This window comes from Fukomys damarensis, unplaced genomic scaffold, assembly GCF_012274545.1.
Source record: "Fukomys damarensis isolate Sample0158 unplaced genomic scaffold, DMR_v1.0_HiC HiC_scaffold_21, whole genome shotgun sequence".
NCBI lineage: Eukaryota > Metazoa > Chordata > Mammalia > Rodentia > Bathyergidae > Fukomys > Fukomys damarensis.
Window position 1 is genome coordinate 23,019,856 of NW_022900933.1, and position 6,370 is coordinate 23,026,225.

General features: G+C 39.2%; 1 long non-coding RNA gene across 1 annotated transcript; it reads left to right on the plus strand.

Moving 5' to 3' along the window:
* The first annotated feature begins 656 nt into the window (after positions 1-656).
* LOC104856762 lies at positions 657-4,034 on the plus strand. Its single transcript, XR_778697.1, has 3 exons — positions 657-762; positions 2,080-2,228; positions 3,814-4,034. It is a non-coding gene; the product is annotated as an uncharacterized LOC104856762 (long non-coding RNA).
* The last annotated feature ends 2,336 nt before the right edge of the window (positions 4,035-6,370 follow it).

Sequence of the window (6,370 nt, forward strand, 5' to 3'; positions counted from 1 at the left end):
TTTGTAAAAAAAAAAATCTTAAAAATATATCCAGGTAGAAAATACCACGAGAAACAATATAAACATTTTGAAATATCAGCAGATGATGGCACTTCAGTTACACCATCCTGTGGAGAAAAAGACCATGATTAAATCCAAATTATCTGTATGTCAAATACATTTTAAGCATACCATGTCTATTTTCACTTTTACCATGCTTCCTGAAGGCAGAGGGACTCTTTCTAATCCACAAACCATGCTCCATAATAATGCATTCTATGCCTTTCAGTGTGGCTCCTCCCCACTGCTTTAGGATAAGCTCTAAATGTCTTAATTTGGCTTATAAAGACGTATGTGATTTGGTCTCCATTTACAGCTGTCCGCACAGGCCCTTCACCCCTTAGCTCAGCCAGACTCCTTTTAGTTTGTCAAATGTGCCATGTTCTCACCCTCTGCAGTCTTCCCTTTCAATCTGATTGACTACAGCTGTGCTGTGCTGTCCACTATATAACAACTGCCCTTTGTAGGTGGCGCAAGGGAAGAGCTTTGATCAGCTTGACTGGCTTGATGATTTTCATGGTATAAATACTCTCACCTTGGCTAATAGTAAGCTGCCAGTATGATGTCACGGAACACGGAATTGGAAAGAAATGGACAATGATACGCCCTAGAGAAGAGTGGGTGCCCGTGGGGTGCAGAACCCTATTGGGCTAAGTCCTACACATCTTTCGAATTCTGGTTCTATATCCACCTTCTCCGAGGCTGCTTTCTAGATGGCACCAGGTAGTTCCATTGCTGAGTACTCTTTGCCTGCTTTGCATGCTTTTCCATCCGACTTCCTATGCACAGCACATGACTAGTGCCAGACTAGTAAGTCTTTTAGTGGTAGGGACTGTGTGTCTCATTTGTCACTGTCTTTCCAGAACTTGCAGAAAGCTTCACACACAGCAGTTCTTTTTTTTTTTTTTAGTACCGGGGATTGAACTTGGGTCCTTGAGCTAGCAAGGCAGGCCACCGAACAGCTGAGCAAAATCTGCCCACACAGCAGTTCTTTAACAAACATTGTTGAGTAAATGAGTGAACAGTTAAAAGCCAGTAATTATAATTGACAGCGAGTACTTACCATACTAATGGGTTTCTATGCATTACCCTATTTAATTTTCCTAAAAACTCTATGGTAGTAATATTTAGTTACCATCATTTTACAGATTAGAAAAGAAATGGAGGCTTAGGGTAGTTAACTCTCTCAAAATCACATGGGAAAGTGTGCAATCATATACAAATTTATGTAGCATTACTCTACCTTATTTTCTTATTTCCTACCTTATAGTGACTTATATTCCGTTCAGGTTGATTAAAAGTATCAGTAGTTGCACAGTTGGCTTTTATGGGGAAGATTCAAGGTCAAAGTCGCTTCTATGTGGTGGCACACGCCTGTAATCCCGGTACTTGTGAGGCTGAGGCAGAAGAATCACCGGGAGTTCAAGGCCATCCTGGACCACATAGTAAGCTCAGGACCAGCCTGAACTACATAACAAGGTTTTCTCTCAAGACCAAAACAAAATAATACAAAACAAAAACAAAACGAGGTCATTTTATTCAGGGATACTCTAAAGGGATATACTTACGTGTAGTCACTGACATTAGTACAAAGTTAATGACAAACAATTGATAAATGTGGTGTCAAAATATACATTTACTTTAAATCAATAACTCCAGTTCTTAGAAATAATCAGACATACGGACATTTTTGAGCCAAAATATATTTAATGTTTGAAAAATAATTTTACCATAATTTTAAATTTTCAAAAAGTGCAAATATAGGCGTGTTTTCATATACACTTCATCCCCTTTCCTCTATAAAATATGATATATTTTATATTATCATGGTACATTTATCACAATAAAAAATACTGATACATTAATATTAATTAAAATGGATGCTTGGTTGCTTTATTCAGATTTCCTCATTTTTTTTACCTAGTGCCTTTTTACTGTTCTGGGCACCTATCCAGGATATTAGTACCTTTATTCATCCTGTCTTTTTAGGCTCTTTTAAACTGTCTCTGAGACTTGCCTTGTTTTTGATCACCCTGACAGTTTTGAGTGATACGGGTCCCAGGTTTTGCAGGATGATCCTACCCTGGAATGTTTCTGAAGATTTTCCATATATTTCGGTTGGTGTTAAGGGTTCAGGGGAGGCAAGCCACAGAGGTGAAGTGCTTTTCTCCTCGCATCTTATCAAGGGTGTAAGTATCACTGTGATACCACTTTGAGGTTAACCTTGATCACTTAGTCGAGGAGCCGGTGGCCAGGTTTCTCCAGTGCCAGTCAGTGTGTGTGTATTTAAAGGACCAGGGAATTAAGGTGTCGATCTTGAGGACAGAGTTTGTAATTTATTTGGAATTTTTTTGTGTGTGCAAGGTATGGCATTTATTTAATCTTTTACTTTTGAGAGTGTAGACTCATAGATATTTATGTTATATTTGGGTTTTAATCCAATATTGCTTTTTCTTTTCTTGCTCACATTGTGCTGGCTTTGATCATTAGCTTTTTTTAAGTTGATTTCTGGGTTCCTTTGACATAGCCCATCATGGCAAGATTATTTACATCCTCTTGGTACTGAGTGCCACAGAGCTCCCAACCTTTAATTTTAAAGTATTTTTGATGATTATTTCTTGTAGCAATGGATGGTAGACAAAATGGACATTGTCACTTATGGAAAGAAAAGGAGGAAGAAAAAACCCTATGCAAAACAAACCATGTAAACCACACTATTTTCGAAAGTATAATTGCTTAGTTCACCTCAGCCAGCTGTATTTCTCCACCAAGACAAAGTTAATGAAGACGTAGGTTTGTAGGTAGATGATTATAAGAATAGGGCCTTGATTCTTACAGTCTTTAAAGATCTCTTAAATTTCTGTTTCCATTTTAAGTAAGTTTGATATAGCATTTTCCCCCCTGTAACACTGGCAAAACCATTTAGAAACTTATTTCACTTAGAGTATTATAAAGTCATTATGTTTCCAGAAAATATTAAATCTTTGATTTTGTGATTTATTTGCTCTCAGTGCTAGAAACACTGGGAAAAAAACGTTTGCATTCATTTCATCTGGTACCATTAACCACCCTGGAAACTCTGCAACTGATGAAAATGAATATGGTTACAACCAAGTAGCTGTCAACACCTGGGTTCCTTTCTTAGAAGTTTTATTTTGAAAGAAACACCTTTGAAATAAAGAGAACCACATGCCAATACAGTATAATTTCTTTTTTTGTGTGTGTGCACAAATTTCTGACTCAGCAGTGGTTTCCTACAGAGCTTGATTCTTTCAGAAACCTTAGTTTCAAGCCAGTGGAGGTTGGTTAGCTCTGCAGAGCTTCTACACTGTCGGATAAGTAGCGTACTGACACGGTTGTACCAACATTGTGGTCATCGCTTTTGAGGAAGTAAGACACTGAAGGATTCTACAGAGTCACTCCCAGCTGCTTGTCCATATAAGTCTTTGATTTTTAAAATCATTTCCTGTTGGTTGACATGACCTTAAAATGGCATTGATGATCTGAGTACTTCTTAGTATTTGAGTAATTTTATAAGTAAATACTGAGAAGTTTCTAATCATGCTTTTTTAAAAAATGTATTTTTATTGGTACATTTTAGGTGTACAGTACAGTTACATTCATCATTGGGAACTTGTACCTTTACGTGACAGATCTTGGTTCTCATTTGCTCCCCATTCTCCTGCCCTCCCTTCACCCCTCCGCCCTTCACTATTTAGAAAGACTTTGTTTCTGTTTTTCCTTGTCCCTTATTTTTTCTTTTCCCTAAAACAGGATATCTCATCTTCACAATAAGGGAGCACAGATCCAAATTTGTTGCAGAGAAAGGGAGGATCCTCAAGTAATGAGTCTGGTCCATGCTGCATAGGATAAGTTCTGCAACCCCAGGCAAAGACCTCACTCTGATGTACATTTGGCTTCTACTTAAAAGTTCAGAAGCAAAGTATCACGGAAAAGCCCTGCTCATATGCTACCTTCCTTATTCAGAACAGGAAATTGTACTTGAAGTGAAAGAGTGTTACATGGTCACCTTTAGACATTTTCTATTGGTCACAGAAGACTGGGACTCAATAAGAAAGGTATTTAATAAATGAAAGTACATGTCTGGCTGTCCAATTCCTTTCTTATAACTTTTGTAAGGTGAATTTCCATTGATGGACATTAATAAATATTGTGAATTGCTGTAAACAAAATATCTTATTATTTCAGCTGTGCTTTCAAAAGCAAGTTCCTAATTTTTTAAAACTAAATGGAATCCTTTATTATCATAACCAGCATTCTGAAGTGGGCTCAGGCCTCCAAAAACTCTGGACAAAGGAAAGGCAATTTTCAGGGTTCTTTTAAGGGCTCTTCTATTGGGGGAGGGCTCAGGGAATGGGAAAGTACAAGCAGAATTTCACAGGAGCAGACCTTTGCTACACTAGTGGGAGAGGGGGAAATTTCACACAGTTTAGTTAAAACACAGGTATCACACAGGTGTGGGAGTCTTCTGTTTACAAGGTAATAAAGATAATATAGTTATAGACTCACACAGATGTGGTGGCTGGTCTGTTATGCACTAACTGAGGTGACTCCCAAGGGTAGGGGGAGAAAGGGGAAGACAACCACCTCAAATCACTGGACTTTACACAGATGGCGTCAGGTTGGCCATCACCTTCCCAACTCCTCGAAGTTGGATGTTGAAGCATTAACTCATCTTGAGCCTCCTGAGTGGGTAGGGGATTATAGTAGATTCTCATGTATAACAGTTTAACAGAGGCTATACCCTGTTTCACAAACTTTATGATCTAATTAAGAACACAAGGCCTCATCAGGAATCCAAGGAAAAGCTGGATGAAGAATTCTGTGTATGGTCCCTTCTACGGCAGGGGTGAGTCTTTTTGGAAGGCTTTGATGAAGCTTTGTCTCTCAGCTGGAATGGGTGGCAGGTCACAGAGCTGGGCAAGGGTAGGGCAATGTGTACACTGGCGTGGACAGAAGCCTGTACCTGTTGAAGAGACTTTTTATCTTTTTCCCATCTTACAGTCTGGGCTGGAGTGGCCTTTCATGCTGAGGTCTCTTCGGGCAAAGGCTGGTCCCAAATAATTTGGTCAGATGTACGCACCCCGCTTCCCATCCTACTGTTCGCATCTGTTTCTTGGTAGTTGGTGTGGGTATCTGGAGAATGGCCCATTTCCTGGCCTGAGACAGAGTTCTTTTTCCTATGAGATCTCATACCCAGGTACGACACTTGGGAGGCATAGAGTTGTGTGTTTTTGGCCAAGGCTCAGTAGCCCATCTCCTCTAGTAACTGGAGAAGCTCTCATTCCCTGTAGGCATTCAAGTCCTTCTGGAAAGCCTCACTGAACAGAGTGGATGTGTTCTTGAATCCTTGAGGCAGCCGAGTCCAGATGAGTTGACAGGAATCATTGGAAGTTGGGTCAGTGCATTTGAAGGCGAAGATAGGCTGTAGCTGGGGCAAGAGGCAGACTGAAAAAGATTCTTTAAATCTAGCACAGTATATACTTGGTGCTCAGGAAACAGCAAACTCAGCAGAATATGTGTGTTAGGCATGGTGTGGTACAGAGTTATCAGTCATTGGTTAACTTTTCTCAAGTCCTGGACTGGCCTGTAATCGGACATCCTTAGTTTCTGTACCCCCAGGAGAGGAGTGTTCCATGGGGACTGACAGGGAGTCAATATTCCAAAGTCCAGCAACCACTTGATGTGAGGAGCTATCCCGTGTCTCTCATTCTGATGAAAGATGGGGTATTGTCAAACACCAAGTCCTTAATTTTTTTTTTTTTTTTGGTTTTTTGAGACAGGGTCTCACTTATGTAGTGAGACTGACCTGGAACTCACTGTGTAGCCCAGGCTGGTCTAGAACTCACAGTGATCCTCCTCAGCCTCAGCCTCCCGAGTCCTGGGATTACAGGCATGCGCCACCACACCTGGTTTCCTTAACTTTTAAGGATTCTCCTTTTTAACCAACTGAAGGTCAGTTGTTACTGTGACATTCTTTCACAGCAACAATGCTGGAGATATAACAATAAGAAATAGAGGCTCTCGTTGGATTAATTTGATATATGCATCAGTCTGTGCTTCTCTTTTGAAAATTTTCCTTAAATAAACCTAATTATGTAATAAGTTGAAGACCACTGATCATTGAAATTTATATATTATTATTTTATTATAATTATTTTGTAATAGTAATATAACCTGTGTTATGTATCACACTGCACTATTAGTCTTTTACATACTTCTCATATCTATGTCTACAGATCCATACTTATATGCACATATATATATATATATATATATATATATGTATACGTATGTTATATGGTATATG